Source organism: Phocoena sinus, chromosome 4, assembly GCF_008692025.1.
Source record: "Phocoena sinus isolate mPhoSin1 chromosome 4, mPhoSin1.pri, whole genome shotgun sequence".
NCBI classification, from domain to species: Eukaryota; Metazoa; Chordata; class Mammalia; order Artiodactyla; family Phocoenidae; genus Phocoena; species Phocoena sinus.
The window spans coordinates 139,705,390-139,730,010 of NC_045766.1; the positions used below are offsets into that span (position 1 = coordinate 139,705,390).

Sequence of the window (24,621 nt, forward strand, 5' to 3'; positions counted from 1 at the left end):
TGACCGTCCATGAAACACCCCTTCCCCCTCTGTGCTCATCCTACAAAATGAAACATTTCAGGACGTCATCAGTCCTTGGCCAGTTCCCAGGAGTAGGGGTGGGTTCCCGGTGAGGCCCCTCTCTCCTGTGTGTTGATTTCCTGCTGTAACAAATGACCATAAACACAGTGGCTTAAAACAACACAAATGTGTCATCTTACAATTCAGGGGTCAGACATCTGACATGGGTAGCACCAAAAACGAGGTCTCAGCAGGGCTAATTCTTTCTGGAAGCGCTGGGGGCAATCTGTTTCCTTGTCTCTGCGGCTTTCTAGTGGTTGCCTGTATTCCATGGTTCCTTCCACCATCTTAAAGCCGACAGCAGAATCAAATCAGCAGGAGCTGGCACGTGGAGGAACCATTGTTGGCTGGTAGGTGTTTTCGTGCCTGTGATCATTTCCATTCCGGTAGGGAGAGTTGAGAGCGGCTCTCGGGTTTTGATCTGGGGAACTGAGAAGTGTCCTTTACTGAAACAGAGGACGAAGTGTAAGTAGAGGGTTTGATGAGAGTAGGTCATAATATCTCCTTGTTCATTAGTAACATAATTATTCACTGATGCAAGTAAGTATTAATTTATTTTGAATACTAACAAATCCATAATAAATGAATATTTACTTACTCATTCCTAACTATTACTTGAGGCTTCTGTGTGCCATGCAGTGTGCTCTAGGCACTGAGTAGACAGCAGTGAACAAGATAAATAACATCTCTGACTCGGGAGTTTCATGTCTTTTATTATGAAACTGGCAGGCGGACTTGTTAGCTTACAAGTAGGGTAAAATCTAGGGCCCTTTGTAGTTCTTGACAAAGTAAAAATGAACAAACGAACAAGCTCATAGAAAAAGAGATGGGATTTGTGGTTACCAGTGGCAGGGGCAAGGAAGGATTAGATTAAATCAGTCAAAAGGTAACAAACTCCCAGTGTAAGACAAATAGGTACTAAGGATGTCATGTACAAATGATCAATACAATGGACACTGCTGTACATTATATATGAAAGTGGTTAAGAGAGGAACTCCTAAGCGCTCTCATCACAAGGAAAAACATTTTTCTATTTCTTTAATGTTGTATCTATCTGAAATGATGGGTATTCACTAAACCTACTGAGGTCATAACCTCATGATGTATGGAAGTAAATTATGCTGTATCATGCTGTACACCTTAAACTTATACAGTGCTGTATGTCAATTATATCTCAAAAAAACTGGAAGGAAAAAAAGTATATGTCTTAAGACCTTTATACAGAAAATTTTAATTTGGCCTATGAAGCCAGACCAAACACTGAGAAAAACTTTATTCATAAGATATTAATTTTAAAAGTCTTTTCACTGAGTCAAAAAGCAACTGAATCCCAAAGAAATGTAATAGATACTAACTCAATATACTCTGATTTAATAAAAAGATTATTTTCCCATCCCCGGGATGGTTTGGTTTACCAACTTGCAAGTTGGCCAGTGTGACAGAGAATGCCTTGTGTCCCCAGGGGCTTCTGCTTCCGAGACACACAGTTAGACCAACTCCCCGGTCCCCTTTGCGAACAGGTGGACACGTGATGGTTCTGGCCAACAGAAGATGAGCAGAAGTAACACATGCCACTTCCTGGTCTGACCCGGAAAAGTCTTCTGGGAAATCTTTCATATGCTCTCTTTCCACGTCTGCTGACTGAGTGGAGAGGATACCAAGGGCTTGGAGAATGGCACGGCCATAAGACTGAAGGAGCCTGGGTTCCTGAATGACGCTGTGGAGCAGACTCCCTTCCCACCAAATTTCTACCACCAACTGGACTTCACATGAATACAGAATACATTCTGTTGTACTAAGCCAGTAAAATAATGGGATTGTTTGTTATGAAGGTTAACTCGTGGTGACTCATTCAAACAGTTCCTGTATGTGGATCTCAGAATTATCTCTCTCTTGCGCTCTCTCTCTCTCTCTCTCTCTCTCCCTCACACACACACACACACACACACACACATTTACAGACACAGATAAGTGACACAGCTGTGCAGAGAAAATCCCAGGACATGGTCACCATCTGCTATCACACTTCATCTTCTCTCCCCAAATCTTGCAGGCCCCTCTAATACAGAGAAATGTTCCAGATTCGTGTATTATAGTTGCTGTTATTTTTAGCCAGTTATATAAGTTATAAAGTTACGTAAATTATATATGACCATTCTTACTTATGGAAAAATACCGTAAAATGATGCTTGGTTCAGAAGGAGGTTGAGATTATCAACAAAGGAGATATTGCTAATTCAACCATCTTCCTAGATGCTGAGAATTCAGTGTCAGTGAACTTTGGGCGATTAACGCAGCAGAGTGTTCCCTGGCACTTTCTTTATTGATCAGACAATCTCCACTTTGGAAGCTTCAGTGGACACATGGCAAAGCGTCTAAGTCCCAAATTAAGACTTTCAGCTGCTTTGGTGTTAATTTAAACCAGGCCCGTCAGTCAAAATTGTCTTGAACTAAGACACTCTTTTATGAGTGGGGAAGAGTCTAACCAAATGCACAGTCTTTAGCCCAGCTTCTGCTTCCTCTTTTTCTGATCTATAGCTATTTGAGGAATGGTTCTAGAATGGGATTAATAAAGATTTCATGTGGTAAATAAATACATCTAAATCAGAAAGAAAGAAGGGACATTGCCCCTGCTTGCAGATGACATGATTTCATACAGAGTAAACCCTAAAATTTCCACCAAAGAAAAACTGTTACAACTAATAAAGGAATTCAGCAAAGTTGCCAGATACTAAATCATCACACAAAGTACACTAACAATGAACAATGCAGAAAGGAAATGAACAGTTTCATTTATAATAGAGTCAAAAATAATAAAATATTGCTAAAGGAAATTACAGAGGATACCAATAAATGGAAAGATATCTTGGGTTCATGGATTGGATGACTTAATAACATTAGGATTTCAATACTACCTTGAAAACTTTATGCTAAATGAAGTAAGTCATCACATGAGAACAAGTATAATGTGATTCCACTTATATGAGGTCCCTAGTGTATAAAATCCATAGAGAAAGTAGAATAGTGGTTGCCAGGGGCTGGGGGAGGGGACAATGGGGAGTTAGCATTTAATGTGTTTCAATCAGGGAAGATGGGAAAGTTCTGGACACCAATGGTGGTGACGCTTGCAAAATAAAGTGAATATACTTAATGCCACTGAACTGTACACTTAAAAATGGTAACTTTTATGTTATGTATATTTTACCACAACAAGAAATGAATTACTGTTATGAGAAAATGGAATGTAAGTAAGAGAATAGAACCATACCATGCAATATATACACAAATATGTATATTGTCAACAATAGCAAAAATTAAAACCAGAATAGCTACACTATTATTAGATAATGTAGACTGTAAGGCAAGAAAAATTACTAAAAATAAAGAAGAATGTTTCACTTTAAAAATTGTTTTAAAGTGCAATACAGCAAAGGCTTACTGAATACATATTACATGGAAAGCCCAGGGCTCTGCACTTAAAAAATACTGTGGGGGGATGGGTGAAGTCACAGCCCCCACCGACCTGTCTCCTGCGGGGACTGTGCTTTGTGTTCCTCAAATTCACAAAGCATTTCCCAAATGCCCTGTCGTTGTCCACCCCTAGCAGTGCTGTGAGGTCAGCAAGCGTTGCTGCCCCCATTTTATGGATGAAGAAACTGAGGTTTGGGAGGCACAAGGGGGCTGCTGAGGGTCACACTGCTCTTCGGTAGTGGAGCTGAGACCCAAACGCAGCTCAGTGTTCTTCCCATGTCACCACACAAACATAGAAACTTGATTACAACTAATCTAAGGTATGTTCCATCAATAATAGTAAATATTCCAAATTTGAGCACCAAACTAATTATATCTCAACCACAGAGTCCAGCCTAAGGCAGTTATCCCGGTATTTTACATACACACACGCCCCTCACCTCCACCTTTTATACTTTCTAGAACGTTGCCTCACTCTTCCCTCTGTGAGCCCATGTCTGCAGCCTCTCCTGGCAGAGAACCACAAGGTTCAGTGCTGACTGAACCTCAGGGGAGAAGTCACCTGCAGGATTACCCGCACCTGGAATTTCTTGTTGACACGTGACCACCTTGGTCCTGCTGACGCCCCTTCTCAGGATGCTGACTCTCCCTCGGGGCATGTTGCAGCTTGCCGACTCACTGGAAGATGCCAATAACTACAAATGGGTAAGAAAAAGAAGGAATAGGGCAACACATTAGACAAAATCATGGGGACGCAATCAGCAATGTCAGACTCTAGGAGATTACAGGGAAAATGTGTTGGTTTCTTCAATAAATAAATTATAAGAAAATTTAATAATAAGAGAGAGATGTATGGAACAATCGAAATGAACCAACTTTGCTTGGATTTCAATTCAAATAAACTGTCGAAAAACGAAATAACATTCACAAGACATTCAGGGAAATGTAAACATTGACTCATTGACTGGGTATTTGGTGATTAAAGTTCTGATTTTAATCTGATTAAAACTTTGTCATTGTTTTTAGATGAGATAATGGTACTGTGGTTTTCTTGGTATTATTTAAGTTCTCAGTCTTTGCCTTATCTTTCAGTTACATACTGAAATATTTAGAGATGACATTATATGATTCCTGAAAAGTGCTTCAAGATAATTTCAGGGGCGGGGTATTGATTAGAGGGGTTAAAAGAAACAAGACTGGCTACATTCTGATCATTGTCAGTGTTTCCAGTTCATGATAAACTGCTCTCAAATTTGGTATGCTTTTAAATTTCCACAGTAAAAAGTTTTAAAACCATGCTTACAAATAATCTTCAGTGACATGAGAAAAATGTCATTATATACTATACACCATATTAAGCAGAAAAGCAAAAAAAAAAAAAAAATCAATACAGTAAGATCCAAGCTATATAAATCAACATGTTCTAGACCAAAATGTTCACAGTGGCTATCTTGGCTGGTGGGATTATTATTGTAAATTTCATTCATTACTCTATGCTCTAACTTTCCAGCTTCCTACCATGGGCATGTATAACGGATAATTAGAGAAAACATATATTTTTAAGGGTAGAGAGCGATGAGCCATTTGAAGTAACACTCTTGAGTCTTCAGCCCTGTGTTTGGGGAACATTCTCTCAGGAAGGGCTAATGCCCTCCCATAATGCACCTTAGCACTTAAAATTCACATCTGGTGAACGTATCACTTGATTTTTAAAATGAGCCACTATATCATGGAATTAAGGACTTATTTGTGCTTCCAGAATTCCACTCAACGTTACCAAAGTCAGATTTGAGTACCTAGATGTCCCCAGAGGACCAGAATCTGGCTAATTGTTATTAGGGAATCATCTTTCTAGAGATTTCTGTCCAGAGATGACTTGGGCATTTCACCTTTTTTGTTTTGCAGAAAGATATGATGCCGAGGATTCTACACACTCTTCTGACGTCTTTCTCCACAAGAAATCAGCCTTTGTGTCCCTGCACCATGGGGGAAACCTGCCTAGTGGTATTTCTCCTGGCAGCCGTGTCCTCAGAGACCCGGCCCTGAGACACCTCCTACAGCAGGGAACTTGTTTTCCAGTGGGGTGTTTAGGTAAAAGGAATTTGTATGCCAGTGGCTTCTTAGGAATCTTTCTTTAGAATCATATGAAAGGAATACTGACAGAGACCTGAGCAAGGCTTTGTTACGCACCAGCCTCAAAAGTTCCAGAAGGGTTTGAAACGTTCCTACAGCCAACAGCAGCCTGGTCTACTCCCATGGGGTCATTTACACCCTGGGAGGGTCTGGCTGGATCTTTTCCATTATCTCTTGGATTTCTTTATGTTTTTGTTTAATTTTGTTTTCCTCTTTTTTCTCTACACTGCCTGAGGATCATATGACCTTTCTGATAAAATTTAAATTTGGGAGGTTCTTGGATTTCCTACTTGGAGATTATTACCGCAACATCTCTGTATCCCATCTGTGCGTGTGTGTTGTTCCCAGCACCTGCACTTCATTCCTTCTCTCCCTGGGTGGCCCTCAAATGTCTTCTCCAATCTCAGGAGAGACCCTCCAGGAATGTAAATTCCGTGTCATCAATGGGAAAACAGAGACACCAAGAGGCTAAGCGATTTGCTAGGCTCTCGGTTGCCTGCTTTTGCGGCTGGCTGTCCTTAGCGAGGGCCAACACCCACACACAGGAGCGTCTCTGACTGACCTCCAGGGAAGCCTACATTTACACGCTCCATCATCCCAAACGGGAGACCCTGGTATCTCCCCACCAGGCTTCATTTCCCAACCACGGCACGTCTGCTGTGACCACACCTACCCCAGGATCAGCAAGCACATGAGTCAAAGTCACAGCCGTTAGACCGACTTTCCAACAAATTTTGCAAGATGGAATTTCCATTTACAAGGCTCCGGTATATGGGAATCTAAACTTACCCACGAAAGGGAGAAAACTGAACTGTGAAGTTCAAGCAGGGGAGAGCATCGTTCTTCAGGGAAGTAGAAGAAAAGCTCAGATGACCCACCCACCTCCCTGACCTCACCCAGATGCGATGAAAGAGCCCAGGACACAGACATGGCTTTCCACTCTGCCTTGGTGCTAACAGCAAACAACAGTCCATTCACTGTTGCCGAATGTCCTGAACCAAAGTCCAGCCGGCTGAAGCCCCCATCGGAGGAGGAGGGAATGGAACATTTCTTTTCCCTTTTGCTGTCTGCAGGCCAGCTTTCATCCTCAGCCATCAGATAGGAGGGGGCACCTTCCGCAGAGAGCTCAGGGTAGCAGGGCTTCAACAGAGAGGCAGCTGAGTTGGAGAAGCCCAGAGTCCGGGTTGAGAAGCTGGAGATTGGAAAGCAGCTGCTGGGAGAGAGACACTGTCTCATCTCTCTGCACAGGAGGGTTCTGCCTCGAGGTAAAGGGCCTGGGCAGGTGAAATGTACCACAGAGCCGCGTCTGGCTAAAATGCAGGGGCTAACCCAGCAAGTGTGGGTGAGCCCTGAGGTTCTGCATGTAAACAGCTAACAGCCAGGGAATTCCCTGGTGGTCCAGTGGTTAGGACTCCATGCTTTCACTGCCGAGGGCACAGGTTCAATCCCTGGTGAGGGAACAAAGATCCCATAAGCCTCGCGACCAAAATTAGTTAATTAACTTTAAAAAACAACCAAATTCTAGTTGATGCAGATACCACCAGTTGACCTGGACCATACCGACCACACTTAGAGGAACAAAGGTCCAGGGCTGTACCATCCAGTATAGCTAGGTAGCTCTAGCTACCGTGGCTTTGAGCACTTGAAGTGTAGTTGGTCAGAAATGAGAGTTGAAATGTGCTATAGGTATAAAAGACACAATGGACTTTCATTTAGAATAAAACAACAAATGCAAAAATCTCCATTTTTAGAGTGAACATATGATGTGATGATAATATTTTGGATATACTGGGTTAAATAAGCTATATGATTAAAATTAACTTCACTGTTTCTTTTTTCCTTTTTTGGAATGTGGTCACTAAAAAATTTTAGACAACAAAAGGGCTCAGATTCTCTTGGGCAGCCCTGATCTACAGCTCTCCCCAAACTTTAAAGCTATGATTCTTGGAAGTATTCTTAAAGACCATTTTATATCTGATTCCCTCTTTTTCGAAAATCCACACAATTTCTCGGCTTGTCAAAACGGTCTTGTCATCCCACCTCTTCTCACTAGAAAGGAGAAAGAAAGGGCTAATGGAACCAGATATTTATCTGCCACAAGTTATCCCTCAGCCTCGCCAAGGCTTCCTTTGAAAATTATCATGGTGGCCTTTGATTGAACATATCCAGTTCCAGGTATCAGAGGCTCATCCTTTAAATTGATCTTTACGTCTATCCAACAAAATACTAACCTGCTATCACCCTCTGATAAAAGTGACAAGCATGATTGGAGTCCCCAGCTGATACTTTGCTTGACCAACATGATCAAGCAAATTGTTTTTTCCTAATGATACCTTCTCCTGTCCCTTTTGTTACCAAGTCCAAGCTTATACTGCTCTCTGCACAACAGGCCAATAAATCAAGAGCCAAGTTGATGGGGCAAGGAATATTGACTTTATTCAGAAAGCCAGCAGACCTAGCAGATGGTGGACTAGTGTCCCAAAGAACCATCTTGCCTGAGCTAGAATTCAGGCTCCTTTCATACTAAAAGGGAAAGGGGTAAAGTCCAACATTTCTTGGTTCTGGCCAGACTCCAGAGAGGATGTGTTACTTTCTTCCTTCCTGCAGCCATTCACAGGTAGGCCTGGTCAGGATGTTTCCTGTGAGCTAAACAATGGTACTGTAGCTTAATGCTCATTATCTGGGAGGCAGGGTTCCCAGAGATGGGCCGCTATGTATAATTTAAGCTTATAGGCAATATCCCTTTAGTGATTAACTTGTAAATAGAACACAAAGGCTCTTCCCTATTACAGGTTTAGCTGAAAATGAACAAAACATCTCATTAGCTGACATTTTTACTGAAGTATAGTTGATTTACAATATTGTGTTAGTTTCAGGTGTACAGCATAGTGATTCAATATCTTTGCAGATTATACTCCATTATAGGTTATTACAAGATAATAGGTAGAATTCCCTGTGCTATACAGTGAATCCTTGTTGCTTATCTATTTTATATATAACCAACGTTTTTGAAGCAGAAGGATTGTTTGTTTTAGGCTTCAAGACTGAGGCAAACATTTGTTATAAGGCTCCAAGGGATTTTGCAAACAATTTCCACCCATGACTTCCAAAGCTTATGTAACATTTTGTGCAAAATGTGTGGGCCGCTTCCATGAAGAAAGAGTTTCTGGAGATGTTTACTTTGCAGAAGTAAGCATGCATGTTCGCCCATTCCCTTGAAAACTTCCACATGTCCACACAACAGCTGGAGTGTCGAGCAGACACACGCTCTCCTCTCCACAGATGACCCTGGCCCTCTCCATGCCTGTCCTCTAATGAGCTGACTTCCTGTGACTTGACCCCTCTGGACTGGCCGTGGCTGTCACCTTGTGAACTGTCATCAGTTAAGACTGATTGTTCACAGGCCAGATACAGATGGGCTCTCCAGCCCTCTGAATGTAAGCCATCCAACCAAGTCTCAGAAAGAAAGGCCCTGGACAGTCCTAGGGCCGTGTTATGGATCGAACTGTGTTCCCAAAAGAGATATGCTGAAGTCCTAACACCTATGCTATAGACTGAATATCTGTGTCTGCCCCAAATTCATATGTTGAAATCCTAACCCCCAAGGTGATGATATTAGCAGGTCAGACCTTCAGAGGATGATTAGGTCATGAGGGTGGAACCCTCTTGAATGGGATTAGTGACCTTATAAAGAGACCCCAGAGAGCTCCTTCACCTCTTCCACCACGTGAGGACACAGCAAGAAGGTGTGGTCTGTGAACCAGGAATCCAGCCCTCGCCAGGTGCCTTGCTTTTGAACTCCCCAGCCTCCAGATGGTGAGAAATAAATTTCTGTTGTTTACAAGCCACTCAGTTTATAGTATTCTGTTATAGCCGCCCAAACAGACTAAGACATCCCTGTACCTCAGAATGTGACCTTATTAGGAGAACGGGTCTTCACAGAGGTAATCAAGTTAAAATGAGGTCGTGAGGGTGGGCCCTAATCCAATATGACTTGTGTCCTTATAAAAAGGGGAAATTTGGACACAGACACACACAGAGGGAGAGCTGTGAAGAGATGAAGGAGAATAACATGAGAAAACTGGAGTTATGCTGCCACAAGCCAAGGACCATCTGTGGTCCCAGAAACTGGGAGAGATGCCTGCATGGATCCTTCCCCAGCACCATCAGAGAGAGCACAGTCCCACAGACACCTTGATCTCAGACTTCTACCCTCCAGAACTGTAAAAGAATAAACATCTGTTGTTCTAAGCCACCAAATTTATGGTACTTTGTTACAAAAGCCCTAGGAAACTAACACAGACCAGAATTCCAACAGTTCCCATTATTGGTTTATTTTCCATCACTCAGACATGTCAGCCCAGCTTGGGCTCCAGACCCACATCAGTGATTTGGCAGCTCCCATATATAGCCCTAGGTGTCCTAAGAATGCATTAGATATAGAGTTATCAACTTCATGAATAAAAACACAGGATACCCAGTTAAATTTGAATTTCAGACAAATAGTCAATAATTTTTTAGCATAAGTATATCCCAAATATTGCATGGGACATACTTATACTAAAAAATTATTGGTTGTTTTTCTGAAATTCAACTTCAGCTGAGCATCCTGTATTTTATCTGGCAACCCTGGATAGGGAGCATCTTCAGAATACTTCCGACTCCCTAGAAAAGACATGTACTTGGTGCCACAAGACGAACTGGGAAAATTTCCACAAAGCTGGGCCAGAAGACAAGGCTTGTTGTTTGGCATCAGGTCACTGATGTTCCCAAGATGAATGGCAGAAACTTAAGTGCTCTCAACTCTGGCATTTTCCATGTAGGTGACACATTTCTGTTGTTGCCATTTATTTATTTTTTTGGCCATGCCACATGGCTTGTGGGATCTTAGGTCCCCGACCAGGAATTGAACCTGTGCCCCCTGCAGGGGACACACAGAGTCTTAACCACTGGGCAGCCAAGGAATCCCCTGTTGCCATTTATCTAATACCTGTGTTGTAGTTCAAAATATAGAGCCCATCTCTGTGACCAAGTTATTCCACCTCAAATGAGAATAATCACCCTAGCCTGTTCAGAACAGACAGGGCCAGTCACACAGGGCCCCACGCTCAGAAGGGCCCACACAGCTGTTGCCATAGTGAAGTTCTTAATTTTTGATCAAGAGTCCCTGCATTTTTCTTTTGCACGGGGCCCACAAATTACATAACAGGTCCTGAAGACAAGTGTAAAGACAAGGAAGCAGGCTACACTAAATGCTTTCACGATGAACAACTGCCAGGTTGTGGCTTTTAAAGCACAGCTGTTGCTGGTAGCAACTTGGAGGCTGGGTGGAGATTCTCCTAAAGTCCCCTGAACCTACAGATTTGGGCTATTTGTCTTCCCACCAGTGTTGATTCCCAAGCTGTGTTACACGGAACCAAGTCTCTACCATCAGCTATGATGGTTTTCCAATCTTTGCTTTCCCTTCCTTCCACACACAGCTTTCTGTTTTCCTCTCTTTCTCCCAGCCTTTCTCTCTAAATTTCTGACACACCCCTTTCCTTGTCCTTTCCCCATTACTAACCCCTTCTGTTATGCCTGTCTTTTTGCTTGGTTCTCTCTCCAACAAAGAAAACCAAAAGATGAAATTCAAGTGTTTTCTGCTGAATGTTAGCGTCCCTTAGTGTCTTGTCAAGGGCACAGTTCATGGGCAGAAATTATGAAAGTTGATTTTCCAATTCATTCCATTTCTATACCAACCTCTTCAGTGATTACGTCATATGAAGGGTATCAGAAAAGAAAGACAGAATTATGACTCAAAGTCGCTGCTATGCAACCTTGGATAACGCACTTAACCTCTTAGGATCCTGGTTTCTTCAGTTCTCAAATAAGGGTGTTAGATGAGATAATGATCTCAGATGAGTCTATAATTTGAACATCAAAGTTAAAGCTAATCAGTCTGGTGAATTGGTTTTCTCCCAAGACCACTATGTACAGTTGCTCAGGTTGTGCACTACCCAAACCCAGGGACTCCACGCATGTAGCCATTGTGTTACGGTGCCTAAAAACTGCACAGCTCAGCAAGCATCCCTTCAACAAATTATCCCTCCCTGGTCTTCATGCTAACTGTCCACGGGGACCTTCTCTCTGACCACGGTTCTCAGTCTCTCCCATTCCCAGTGCCATCCCCATCCTGTCCCTTACAGAACCCTGCCACTGTCTGTGTTAATGTACTTCCACCCCATTCTCTGCCTTCCCTGCCTGCCTACACCTCCCAGAAATGTACATACATCTAACACGGGTGAATTGCGGAAAATAGGCTTCTATCTAAGCAAGGAAAATTTAAGGAGCATGAAGGTGGGAATGGGGAAATTAGTTGGTAATTGATGGGATCTACATGATGGAGAAATTCTGAAGAGGGATAATGAGACTCTGGTTGCCTACCTAATAGAACTCCACCCGGAGGAAACCATGTATATGGTGTTGCATAGAAAGGGACTTGGGGTTATCATAGATGCACAAGCACAAATGCATTGCAGACGCGGGGAGGTTGGCGCACCGAGGACTCTGAGGCTGCAGATGCCCCTCTGGGATATACCGTACTGTTTAGCATCCCTGTCATTTTTTTCAGTTGAGGTGAAATTCACACAATATAAAATTAACCATTTGAAAGTGAACAACTCAGTGGCACTTAGTACATTCACAGTGCTATACAATAATCACTTCTATCTAGTTCCAGAGCATTTTCATCATCCCGAAAATAAAACCCCACACCCATTAAGCAGTCCTTCCCTCTTCCCCTCCCACACAGCCCCTGCAAAGCACTAATTATTTCTGTCTCTTTGGATTTACCTATTCTGGACATTTCATATAAATGGAATTATACAATGTATGACCTTCTATACCTGACTTCTTCCATTTAGCATAATATTTTCAAGGTTCATCCATGTTGTGGCATGTGTCAGTACCTCATTCTTTGCTATGACTGAATAATATTCTATTGTATGGATATGTTACATTTCGTCCATTGATGGACATTTGGGTTATTTGCACCTTTTGGCTGTTGGGAATAATGCCACCATGATTGTTCGCGAACGACTATTTGTGGAGTCCATGTTTTCAATTCTTTGGGGTCTATATACCTAAGGATGAAATTGCTCTGCATCCCCATCATTTTGATTTCACAGCAGACCCTGCTGAGACCTTACGTTTCAGTGTATGCTGTGTAATATCTGCTCATATTTTCAACGTTTATCTTGAATCTTTTTGCCATAGATCAAAGGTCAGCAAACTTTTCCTCTAAGGGCCAGATAAGTAAGTAGTTTAGGTTCCATGAGCCTTGTGATCTCTGTTGCAACTACTCAGCTCTGCCTTTGTAGCATGAAGCAACCACAGACAATACGTAAAATATTCATGGTGCTCCAATAAAACTTCATTCACAAAACTAGGCAGCAGGCCAGATGTGGCCCTCGCACTGGAGTGTGCCAACCTCAGATCCAGGACGAGCACAAAAGGATGTGACCTCCTTCCAAGTGCTGCATCCTCCAAGGATGGACGGGACAGGATAGGACAGAACGCATATACATATACACATATGGGTACAAGCGCAATTACATCTCCACTGCCAGAGAGGATACCAAGGGAAGTGAACTTCACTTGTGGCAGATGGGTCTCGAGACAGCACCTTAAGAACTTCTTGATTATGAAACATCTGAAGTCCTGGGGTGTGTTCCCGACATGAACAGCTGAGTGAGTTTGAGGAAATGTGGCCACCCTCTGGCTGGACTGGTTTTGAAGATGAAAGGCCAATGACTTCATTGACAAATTCCTCAATGTCTTTTCTAACACTCACCCTGTCTAAGATTCCTCAGGGCAGGAAAGGGGCACCCAAGCTCAGAAACTCATTCAACCAACAAGCATTTATTGAGTGCCGACTGTATATAAGCACCATGCTACATCTTGAGTATTCCAAATCATGCATTCCAGGAGGTCTTCTTGGGCAATTTGGTTACTTCCAGTAGCGGGGAGCTCATGACCTGCACAGAGCAGCCTATCCCATGGCTGGACAGTGCTTTGCTTCCTCAGAAACACCTAGACCTCCACAGCATGATTCCACGCTTGCCTCCCACCAAATATCAACAGGCACCCCCGCCATATACAGGTACAAAGAGAACAGGCAAGGAAACAAGGAAATAGCAGGCAAACAAAGGAACACTGACAACAGCTTTTATCACTCCCAATGTTTTTAAAAGCAAAATCGATTTCACATCTGATGACTTCCTGGGAAGTTCCCTAACTCGGGCAAAGTTGACAATCAAATTCTAAGGAGCTGTTTCCCACGAAGAAGAGCACATCCTCCCTCCAAGGACACTGTCAGAGCTCTTCCCTTAAACAGTGGTTTCCGGGCTTCCCTGGTGGCTCAGTGGTAGAGAGTCCGCCTGCCGATGCAGGGGACACAGGTTCGTGCCCTGGTCCTGGAAGATCCCACGTGCCACAGAGCGGCTGGGCCCGTGAGCCATGGCCTCTGAGCCTGTGCGTCCAGAGCCTGTGCTCCGCAAGGGGAGAGGCCACAGCAGTGAGAGGCCTGCGTACCGCAAAAAAACAAAACAAACAAAAAAAATAAAGTGGTTTCCAAAAAAGGCAAAGAGAGTCTGGATAACAGAGATGAAAACCACAGGCCTGGGGGCCAGGCAGGTCTGGGCCGGAGGGGCTGCCCTTTCCCCTACTTGCTGCAGGACATGGACCCGGGGCGAGTTAGCAGCTGGAGAACTGGGTGACAACCGAGCAGCTTCACAGAGTTGCCTGGATGAGCCGCCCCATCTACAGGGGCCGCGAGGCTAGGCGCTAACAGTCAGAGGCTTTTCCCACCTGGCCGCTCACGAGAGGCTAAAGAGAATCCAGTGCAGGCCTGGGCAGAGGGGACCCCATGGAAACCAAGCAACCGTGGGGTGAGGGATTAGGCTGACAGCCTGAGGTTAAAACAAAAAAAAATAAGCGTGATGGAAACAGAGGCAGACAGAGGTCAAGGCCAGGAGACAAGGGGAGGCGCCCCAGTGCTGAAGGCACAAGAAGCAGGCCCCCCCCCAAGCCCAGGAATTCCTTGGCTGCATCACAAGCCTCAATGCATCCTGCCCACGCCTGTAAGATCTGTTCCCCAGCAGCCATCTGTACGGGGGCTCAACCCACCAGTAAGTCATGAAACCAATTGAGATATCACAGCCAGCAATCGATAAAAATGAAATAAGAATGGAGTAGAATAGAATATGTAAGAATGCATAGCATATGTATGGTGAGTGTGTTGTGTTACACTGTTTCATGCACATGCATGTACATGTACATACATGTGTATGCATACATGTACATACATGGATACAGGTATACTCACATGGCCTAGAACCAGAAATGTCAGCATGTGTGTGTACTTTAATTTGCAGAAACCTCCCCAATTACACACACACACACACGTATATGCATATGTATGTATACACATATTTTGCTAAACTTTTCTCAGTTACAGCTGGGAAGGATTGGAAGCCTCTGTCTAATGCATCCTTCAGGACCTCTGGGAGCCAGTGAGGGGAAACACCTGTGGTTCAATTTCATGACCCCATCGTGCTGTCTGGGGAAGGTGGACAGGGCAGCAGAAGCAGACAGTAGAGCCAATCAACAAGTATTTTATGTATGGAGAGCCGTGAGGTGTTCATTTATTTCCTGAAGAGACAGGTTCATGAAATTAATTCTAAAGACAACAATGAAATTCCACAGTCAATAGAAAAATGTGGGAAAAGCTCTAATCGTTACCAGCCAGTGCCACTTTGCATCTTTCCCAGTCCCATTGGCGTAAAGTATAAGCCAAGCTTGTACCCGAGAAAGATCTGCATTTTCATAAACCCAGTGTTCACATGTTCAGGAAGCACAGATTAGAATGCTGACTTTTCTAGCTTTCAGCACCAGCTAACAGCACCTGGCAGGGGGCGGTGGGCGTATAAACTGCAACAAATCCACTAAAATATCGGTGCGAAGAATTGAATCCTGATTTTACAACACTCACGTAGAGATACCAAAACCTGTGGGCTTGTAAAGAACTTTCTAGTCACCAATCAGCCTGTTGTTACAGCAAAATATCCAAGTCTGAGGACCCCAGGCAGGTGTCACCAGCCTGGGAAGCCCATGGTGAAGCAGGGCCCATGCAGGTGGTGCCCAGGGCTCCCTCTCAACCTGTCCGTTCATCGTGCTAGGGTTCTGAGGTTTGGGCTTTACGTCTTCCCTCTTCTGAGGCACTCAATTTTAAATCAGGTGACAAAGGGTGGGCCTCCTTTTAAGTGAGTTGTGAAGAAAATCAAAATCCCACAGGATTCCCTCCCTTTGAAGGTCAGGCTTGCAGCCTCCCACCCTCCACTGTCGCCTGCCTTTCCTTTCCTCCTGCTCGTGCCCTGGCAATGCTACCCCACAGGGTGACGGTAGCTAATGCTTGCTGAGCACCCAATGGGGTGACCAACTCATCCTCATTTGCCTGGGACTATCGAAGTTCTAATGCTGGAAGCCCGGTTTCCAGAGAACTTCAGTCCCTTCAGGAAACCCCAGGAAGAGCAAACAACTGGTCACCCTGACCATGTACCCAACGTTCTAAGCACTCCTGAGATGTCAGCTCATTTAACCTGGGCCACCCATGGATCAGCCCCTGATCTCCTCTCCTCTTAACAGGTATGGAATTGAGACATCAGGCGGTGATGGGACTAGAAGAAATGATAATTATGGGATGTGGTGGAAGTGTTAGCTAATGCTACAGTGGTAATCAAACTGCAATATAAATGTATCAAATCAATCTGTTGTACACCTGAAACTTACACAATCTGTCAATTATATCTCAATTTTTTTTAAAACAGAGGTTTCTGGGTCACACCAGTGGTGAGGATGGAGTTGGGATTCTGACCCGGCGCCCAGAGCTCTACGGCAGGGCTCCCTCTCCTCTGCCTCCAACCCTGGCCAGCTGGGACCACGCCCCAGCCACAGAGCTCCACGTGGAGGACGGGGAACATGGTAGAGCTCTTCTTTATCAACACCTGACACAGCATTGGGCTCACTACACAAGCTGCCCTCATGCCTATAATTGAAGGAATTCATTCCTTCCAGAAATATTTATTAAGGGCTATTTTGTATCAGGCTGGGAGAAATAGTGGGGAAGGAAGGGAGGGAGGGAAAGAAATGCACAACATGGTTGCAGGAAGCCAGGAGACATTCCTAGTGAGTAAGCTCTAGTTCCAGGGGTCCTAATCAGGAGTGTCCATGGGCAGAACTTGGGGGGTCTTTGAAATTGCATAGGAAAATAATGACATTTATATTTTCACTAATCTCCAGCAGAAAATCAGCATTTTCTTCCATTACAAATGGACACAACAAACAGCACGGACAGAACCTGGTACTTGGTCATGGATTTGAAATCATAGATACTTTGATGGAACATTACATGAGTTCCAGAAATCTCAGAATAGCACTGACTGCCCACCACTACTTTCATATGACTGGTTATCAAAACTGCTGGTAGGTCTTACAAAAAACAGTAAAAATAAGAACACAAGTTTTTTAATTTGATAACTGTATCGATACACTAATTGACTTCTTTCACAATCCAGAGTGTTTTATTATTTTCTTTATTTTATGCATTTAAAAACATTATCCTAACAAAGGGTCCACAGGCTTCGTCAAAGACGTCATGGCACCCGGAGAGGAAAGAACCCCTGTCCTAATCAGAACCCAGCTCACAATAGCTGGGAGTACACCCAGGAGACCCCGAAGCGAGGCTTCGCCCCCCCAGGTGAGCAACTGAGCAGCTCAGACTCCAGGGAAGGCAGCGAGAAACGGCTGCTCCTGGGGCTTCCATCAAAATCTTTGCCACGTTCACACTTTGGTGTAACTAAACTGTCTCAAAGCTTTTCTGCAGAGTGGAGATGGCTGGTTATAAAATGTTTCGTTCTCACCTAACAGTTTACAGACAGTACGCGAGCCATGGCACTACAACCCCGTAACTGCAAGGCTGGCAGCTTGGAGATTTTGCCATTTTTTAAATAAAGAAATCGAAACAAAGAAATACATTTGTGTCTTGCCCAGCATCACGCAATCCACGTGCCAGTGGTGGGGCGAAGCCTCACGCCTCGGCCTGCGTGGAGCTAAGCCCTGGACCTGGCGCTGGCCGCCCTCCGCCGGGGCATCCTTCATGCCTGCCTGTGCCGCGCATGCGTTCTGTGCGGCCGCCCAGCACCCCGGCCTCCCAGCACACCTGACTTTGACCGCCCCTCCGCCTGAACTTAGGTGGATGCGACACCACGTGACAAGGTCCGTTAGGACAAGTATGCCCTTGTTTATTGGCCTGGGTGTCCCTTGGTTTCTCAAAGTATGGTGCTACCTCCCCGTCTTCCGTTCGGATGCCCTTGAGGATGCCATGAAAGCCAGGCAATGACAAATAGAATCGATGAAAATAACAACGAGGGAAGCACCCGGCCAGTCGCCCACGTCCTCCAGGATATTCGTAAAAGTACACATAAAAGGTCAGAAAGCACTTTGATTTCCTGATCCACTGCTGTCCTTAGACTCCTCGGGCTTCTCCAGATGGGTTCCCCATTAAAATCCGACACCTGAAGGGGTGTGGGGGGGGCGGGGGGGGCTGCCTGATCCCAGCCACTGTCACTGGGGAAGACCCAGCGGGCAGCCTAGTGATGGTAACCCTCCCAGGAAGCAGCCTCAAGTACAGCGCATCCTCTCAGATGGCGCTCTTCAAGGAGCCGGAGAGACAATTTCCTCTCATTTTACAGATGTAGAAACTGAGGGACTCCACTCGGGTATGGACGAGAGAGGTTGGCGCCTGCCCCCTGTCCTGAGCTCTCTTTCTGCCCCCTCCCCCCCGATGGTTCTGCAGAGGGGAGAGAGAGAGCGCACACAGGCTTCAGCTTTCTGCATGAAGCTCTGTGATCTACAGTCGTGATTGCCCCAAAAGAGTCTGGCAGCAGCAAAACTGCCCTTTGCCCTCTTACCCTGCCCTCTGACCTCTTAAATCTCCCTTCAGGCTCTGCGACTTCCTTGGAGGAATCTCCCTAAAGTACGAGTCACAGGATTGCATGGGGTGGAGCTGGAACATTTTGCTTAGGAAACCAGATCCTGTTTAAACGGCACAGTTTTGCAAGCACCCACGTTTAGCATCCTTCAATCTCCTGAGGGCTGGGATGGGGCACGGGGGGTGGGGAGGTCACTCAATCCGCTAGGTTGCATAAGCCTTGCACAGGAAAGATGAGAGAGAAGCCAGGAGCACATATGTGCATGAGCATCTTCGTGTCATCAGCCGTTGGGTAGCATCTCTGTTTTCTTGCAGATTGGAGGTAAGGATTCAAAATGCTGCAAACGGGCTCGCTGAGTCTCTTACCGAGGAAACAGTCAACAGCCACTGAAGCTGGGGGGCAGGGAGCACTGGGAGGTCCAGGACCCAGCCCTAATGAGCTTGAGCCAGGTTGAAATTTTCCTCACAGCTGCTGGGCATTTCCACAGTTGAGAGTACCAAAGGGTGTGGGCAACTTACTAAGTGCCAAGCGTAACAGGATGGACAATGGGCACCTCCTGGACCCACACTAGTGGCTGCACTGCTGCCATTGGGCGGGGAGGGGGAGGGGGCTGGCAGTGGGAGGTGGGAGGCAACCAAGGCTTGACAAAGGGACAACAGATGCTTCCTCCCTGGTGAAGTAGGAGCTCCCACTCCCACTCTTTCTCCCCCACCTGGTCAGCGTCATTTGGCCCTTTGTAAGAGGCACAGGCGTGCTTGTTAAAGATGCAGGTTTGACCTAGACGGGTAGGGTAGGGAGGGTGGGAGGGAGACGCAAGAGGGAGGAGATATGGGGATGTATGTATATGTATAGCTGATTCACTTTGTTATACAGCAGAAACTAACACACCATTGTAAAGCAATTACACTCCAATAAAGATGTTAAAAAAAATAAAAATAAATTTAAATAAATTTTTTAAAAAATGCAAGTTTGGACCCTGTCCCAGAGCTCCAGAATCCAGGTCTCCAGTGGCAGGACCTGGGGAGCTGCAGCAACAAGCACCCCCGTCCATATGTCGGTGGCTCACAGATATCAGAATCCCCAGGAACATTGTCAAAATGCATGCACCTTCTTTCCACGCCAGATAAGGGTCCATATGGCTTTGTTCTGGATTCCCGTCATAACTTAAAGGGAAACTTTCACAATATCCGGGGCTCTTGATGTCCTGCAAATGAAGGAGGAGTATGTCTTCAAATTCCTTGCAGCAGGAACCCACTTAGGTGGCACCAACCTTGACTTCCAAATGGAACAGTACATCTACAAAAGGAAAAGTGATGGCATCTACATCATAAATCTGAAGAGAACATGGGAGAAGCTTCTGTTGGCAGCTCGTGCCATTGTTGCCATTGAAAACCCAGCTGATGTCAGTGTCATATCCTCCAGGAATACTGGCCAGTGAGCTAGGCTAAAGTTTGCTGCTGCCACCGGAGCCACTCCTATTGCTGGCTGCTTCTCTCCTGGAAACTTCACTAACCAGATCCTTCTGGGAGCCAAGACTTCCGGTGGTTACTGATCCCAGGGCTGACCACCTGCCTCTCCCGGAGGCCTCTTACGTTAACCTGTCTACCATGGCTCTGTGTAACGCAGACTCTCCTCTGCAATAATGTGGACATTGCCATCCCATGCAACAACAAGGGAGCTCACTCAGTGAGTCTGACGTGGTGGATGCTAGGGCGGGAAGTTCTGCGCATGCGTGGCACCATCTCCCGTGAGCACCCATGGGAGGTCATGCCTGACCTCTGCTTCTACAGAGACCCTGAAGAGATTGAAAAGGACGAGCAGGCGTCAGCTGAGAAGGTTGTGACCAAGGAGGAATTTCAGGGTGAATGGACTGCCCCACCTCCTGAGTTCACTGCTACTCAGCCTGAGGTGGCGGACTGGTCCGAAGGTGTGCAGGTGCCCCCGTACCTATTCAGCTGTTCCCCGCTGAAGACTGCAGTGCTCAGCCTGCCACTGAAGACTGGTCTGCAGTTCCCACCGCTCAGGCCTCTGAGTGGGTAGGAACAACCACTGAGTGGTCTTAAACTATTCTTCCACAAACTCTTAAAATGGAAATAGGTTGACGGAAAATAAAGAGTTTCTAAAAAAAAAATGCATGCATCTACCCCAATACATGACAGACTTACTGAAGTCGAAATCTCCAGAAACTAGGCCCAGATGAGTCTCAGGCATCCAAAGTTTGGGACCCCATCTTAGACATGTGGTTTTCAAAGTGTGGTCCCCAGACAAGCAGCATCAGCATCACCTGGGAATTTGTTAGACATGCAGGTTCTCAGGCCCCACCCCAGACTGGCTGAATCTGAAACTCTGGGTGTGGGGCCCCACACTCCAGGTGATTCTGATGCAGGTGAAGTGTGAGAATCTCAGGCGAGACTGTGAGCTCCCAAGGGCATGGACGTGTCCATGGCTGCTCCAGAGGGGGCTGTCTGCTCCTCCCAGCTCCCAGGGCAGCTGTGTCTGCAGGGGAGACACTGCTGTGAGGGGAGAGAGCTGCCTACCTACTGCTGTGGCAACCTCTCGAAGGTTCTAGTTTGGTCTGTCTTGCACCACATAGGCCCTAAAACCTGACCAGAGCCTTATGCATTTCCAGAGTCCCAGGAGTGCAAAGTCCAGCATGGAATGTGCTTTCTCTACTTGTTTGACGAGTAGAACAGATATCCCCAGCTCCCAAATTCACACCCAGGGCCAGTTCTAGGGACAGCTCTGAACAAAACAGGGAACCCTATGTGGTCCCCATTGAATTGACTTGGACTTTGCATTCCTGCTGCAATTCTGCTCCTCCCCTGGGAATCACATGACACATGGAGCCTCCCATCCCGCACCCACCTGTCCCTTGTGCCTTGAAGCCCCGCTCAAGCTCTCCTGTCCATGAATCTTCTCTGGCCCTTTCCAGCCGTCACTGACCTGTCCATTCTCCACTCATGGAGACTCAGTTGCCCTCAGCATTTGGCACTTCTGGGGCTCTTGGACTTCTGTTTTATTTCCCCACTGAAAATACCAAGTCTGTGAGAGCAGGCCCGATATTCATATACTGTTTTTTTTTTCCTTCCCTCGAATTGTTCAGCACCCAAGAAAGTCATTGCCTAGGTGCTCAGCAAAGATCTGCTGATGACAGTAAAATCCTCATCACGAAAGGCAAGAAATCTGTGTCACTCTTGCTGCACGAAGAGCTCTAGCTTTACATGCACCTTAAGACGGTTCCAGATCAACAGGGCATTTGTCCTGGGGCCTGTGGGTGAGATTTGGGTCCTTTATAAAGTCAGGAAAACAGCACCACCCCCTGAAAACCATGCCTCACGGTCAACCTGGCTCCGGGAGACTTCACACAAGCCCCCACACGTGCTCCTGTCAACAGCGTAACAAGGGCTTGGGCGTCCACAGACATGGGTTCAAGTCCCAGCCTCACAGCTTGTTAATAATATTAATATAACTGTTAACCAGAGGGGACCTGCTTCTCCCTGGAAGAGTCTGGCTTCACACACCTGGTGTCTCCCCTTCCTGCACCCACCCAGGCAGGTGTCCTGCTCTGGGAGGCATCTGAGTTTGGGAATCAAGAACTGGGAAAGCATTTCAGAGAGGAGCCTCAGGCATTGGAAAGGCGTCCAGAGAAGAAAGCTGCAGTGCCCAGGAAAAGGAGGAAAGAGCGGGGTTGCTGGACGTGATCGACTGCAGCCCTTTCAAGTCTTTCCAGACCACGGATAAAGAATGGCATTTCCGGGCTTCCCTGGTGGCGCAGGTGTTAAGAGTCCACCTGCCGATGCAGGGGACGCGGGTTCGTGCCCCAGTCCGGGAAGATCCCACGTGCCATGGAGCGGCTGGGCCTGTGAGTCATGGCCGCTGAGCCTGCGCGTCCAGAGCCTGTGCTCCACAACGGGAGAGGCCACAACAGTGAGAGGCCCACGTACCATAAAAAAAAAAAAAAAAAAAAAAAAGAATGGCATTTCCATCTACCTCACTACAAATATAAATATCTCAATTTCCTTTCTTTTTATGGCTGAGTAATATTCCATTGTATATATGTGTCTGTCATACAGAGTGAAGTAAGTCAGAAAGAGAAAAACAAATACTGTACGTGAACACATATATATGGAATCTAAGAAAAAAAAAGGTCATGAAGAACCTAGGGGTAAGACGGGAATAAAAACACGGACCTACTAGAGAATGGACTGGAGGATATGGGGAGAGGGAAGGGTAAGCTGGGACAAAGTGAGAGAGTAGCATGATCATATATACACTACCAAACGTAAAATAGATAGCTAGTGGGAAGCAGCCGCATAGCACAGGGAGATCAGCTCAGTGCTTTGTGACCTCCTAGAGGGGTGGGATAGGGAGGGTGGGAGGGAGGGAGATGGAAGAGGGAAGAGATATGGGGACATATGTATATGTATAACTGATTCACTTTGTTATAAAGCAGAAACTAACACACCATTGTAAAGCAATTATACTCCAATAAAGATGTTAAAAAAAAAAAAAAAGAATGGCATTTCCTGTATGTGATCTTTGATGACCAGACTGTGCCCTCCACGGCAAAGCAGCAAGAGGTCAGAGTGAGGTAAGGGGCCGTGAGTCAAGAACTGAAGGCACATCTGGAAGCTGACAAGGGGAAGAAAAGGGATTCTCCCCTTGAAGCCTCCAGAAGAAATGCAGCCCAGCCCATTGCTTGATTTTAGACTTTTGATCTCCAGAAAGGTAGATGGAAGCAGATTACAAACAAGAACAGGAACAAGAAATGTGAACTTTAACGTGTTTGAGGGAGAAGTCCTTAGATGCTGCTGATTTTGGTGACCAGCCGGATGATCCGCCAGAAAGTGATCAGTGTATTCTGTCAGAGTAAATTGTGGTGGGTTGTTAAAGTAATGGAACCAATGAATTACACCTCCCAATGTTTAACTCCACGTGTAGGCCCCCTCTCCTATTTAACTCCTGGTCGGGCCGTATGATTTGCTTTGGCCAATGGGATGTTGGCAGACGTAACACAAGCGAAAGCTTAAAAAGAACTTGTAGTATAGATCACATCTCCGAGACTGCCACGTGAAGAAGCCCAAGCTACCTCTTGGAGGATAAGAACACAGGGAGCTGAGACAAGCCATCTCAATGGAGGCTCCATAGCCCAGGCGGCCCCACCTTACGCACCAGGGGATCACAGCGTCGATAGTGACCCAGGCAGAAGAGCACAACTGCCCAGTGACCCCAGCCCAGCTGCTGGCCTACAAAAGCATAAGCAAATAAAATGGTTGTTATTTGGTGGTAATTTGTTATACAGCAGCAGATAACCGACATACTCCATTTCCCTAAATTTCAGGTCAAAACTTAAATAAGTTGAAATTATCCTTTAAAAAAAGAAACATTCTCAGGCAGACTCACAGCTTCAGTAAGGCCCCAGCATTGATAGCGAGCATTTACTGGGCATGGGAGCTAAGGGTCACACGTGATCACCCCTTGTCATAAGCACATTATGGGGGTTCAAGGAAGCACAGAGAGGTTAAGAAATTGCTCCAGGTCCCACAGTTTGGCATGGCAAAGCTGGGCTGCAAGCACAAGCCTGTCCCGAGGGCTGTGCTCTGGGGCGGACAGAGATGCGGACCCCACAAGCCAGCCCTGTCCACGTGGGGCTTCACCAGTTTCTCTTCTCCCTTCCCTAGAAGTGAGCCAGGTCCAGGATTGAAAGCCTGAGGCCGCCAGCCCTGGAAACTAAGCCCCGAGCTGACGTCTAAGGCTCCTGTTTGCTCCGGTTCCGCCCCATGAGGAACCAGCTGAGGTCTGAGCTGGGGCAGTGGGGACAGAGCCACCCGGGGGGTCTGGTGCCAGTGAGGCTCCCACAAGGAGGGGATGCAGCCCTCGGGTGGAACGGAAACCAAACGGGGCTGTCAAAGCCGCAGGGTCTGCTGTC

At 46.0% G+C, this 24,621-nt stretch overlaps 1 pseudogene; it reads left to right on the forward strand.

Moving 5' to 3' along the window:
* The first annotated feature begins 18,096 nt into the window (after positions 1-18,096).
* On the forward strand, positions 18,097-20,755 carry LOC116752721 (annotated as a pseudogene).
* Positions 20,756-24,621: the final 3,866 nt, after the last annotated feature.